Source organism: Pteropus vampyrus, unplaced genomic scaffold (assembly GCF_000151845.1).
Source record: "Pteropus vampyrus isolate Shadow unplaced genomic scaffold, Pvam_2.0 Scaffold17, whole genome shotgun sequence".
NCBI lineage: Eukaryota > Metazoa > Chordata > Mammalia > Chiroptera > Pteropodidae > Pteropus > Pteropus vampyrus.
The window spans coordinates 13,379,805-13,381,837 of record NW_011888798.1 but is presented as its reverse complement, the minus strand read 5'-3'; positions in this window follow the sequence as shown (position 1 = coordinate 13,381,837).

Below are 2,033 nucleotides of genomic sequence, written 5' to 3'. Positions count from 1 at the left end.
TGATGGTGGTGGTGGCAGTATTGCTGGTGGAAAGAAGGTATGGAGCAAGAAAATGTGAACAGAGGCAAGGATTCTACAGGAACACCTCCATTGTCCCCTAGTCATTCATTCTCTGATGTAGACCTTCCTTCACTATATTAATTTAGATTTTCTTGAAAGTTTGCACTTGACTGACTAAATTGTATCATTTGCAGAATTTCTGTATCAGCCATTCCATTCAACTGAAATCTGAATAAGGGATGTTGTCTTATTGCTGTTGTTATGGGGAGGAGAGGCAAAGGGTCTCACAGCAGCCTCTTCTGTGCCAGGAAACTTCACAATAGGCCACAGAGCACTGGCTTTTTTGCCTTCCTGCTGGTTCTGCCTTAGAAGTCTCTGGGGGGGAAAAATGCATCCAAAGGAATAACCTAGAGATGAGAAAGACATAACAGGTGGGGACAATCATTTTGCCTGAAAAATATTATCTAGTCTATTTTTAACATGATGCCCTTTCTGTTGTGCCTCTGTGTTATCAGAAAAGTCTTCTGGGGAAAACCTCTGGGCTGTTTCATTGACAAATAAAGATAAGATCAATTACGTGAGTAAACTGCTGTGGCAAACTTGAAGAATACTAGCAGAAGAGGCCCAGAGGGAAACTCAAGGTGAGGACCCTTCTCTCTGTCACATCATTATCCATGTGTTTTGCATGCAGAGTTCCAAACAGGGTATCAGCAGGGAATAAAGAAAATAACACCAAAGCAGTAACACAAAACTAACATCTATTCACACACACACCAAGGGAATGTTGGATAAAGAAGAGTTGGAAATATTGGTATTGCTGGAAAACGTGACTCTCAACTTAATCTTTATAGGTGGAAAGGCTTGGAATATTCTAAACTTAAGCAAGCAGCACTGAAATACCTTATACCACCATCTAAATTAGTGGTTTGCAAGAGTTGGTCCAAAGCCTAGTTTTTTTTTAATGTTAATTATTTGGCACTATCCACATAATTTTTGATTTAAAATTTTAAACCTGCGGTGGGGCTTAGAAATCTTTGTTTCACTTTTAAACTCCTCAAGGATATTCTTGTTCAACCCACCAAGACTGTGTACCTGAATTTAGAAAGAGCTGTTGATGTTGGCCTTTTGTCCACATGATAAATTTCTCTGTCATCTGTAACTATTACTCTGGCTAGAAATCACCCTTCAGGTTTATGATAATCATATAAACAAAAATAAAAGATAGAGAGAAGGTAAAGCAGGTGGAAAAAATATATTTAAATCTAGATAACATGAGAAACAAGGGCACATTATTTACCAAAATATAGAAGGAGGGGAAGAGCTGGACTTTAGAGGATGGCCCCAAGGTTGATGAGTATGAGCTGCTGAAATCTCATTCAGTTAGAAATGTCTACTGATGACTTAGAAATGGAAAAGCAGCACTTCAAAAGAGATTGGGACTGGGGATAAAACAGAATATTTTACATAGGCCTTTGGAATCTTGAGGAAAATCAAAGAGCAAGAATTCAGAGATTCAGAGAATAAAGAACAGCTTATCTTGAAACTGGTTCTCTGAGTATGGCACCCAGACCAGCAACACAGGTAGCATCTGGAAACTAGTGAGACACACAAATTCTCAGGATTTATCTCCAGTCTGTTAAGTAAAGTCTGGTCCAACCAATCTGTGTTTTCACAAGCCCTCTACAGCTGAAGTTTGAGAATCACTGCACTGAAGAAAGCACGCTCAACTGAGATGTGACTGCCTCCGACTAAGATAACTCTTTATATTTTTCTCCAGAGCAATGTAATTTCTTCATACCAGCTTCTCAACCATCTTCAATTCAGAAGTTTTAAATTCACATAATTGACTGACCCATTCATGTGACAGTCAAACCGAATGGGAAAATTTCAACCAAAATAATTTTCAAGTCTCCACTTATTGCAAAACAAAGAGCATCGAAAAGACAGTTTTTCTAGCATCTGCTACTGTTATCACAGTTTCAAAAATATTGAAGTAAAATTTCAGCAACTTTTTTTAATTAAAAAATTTTTCA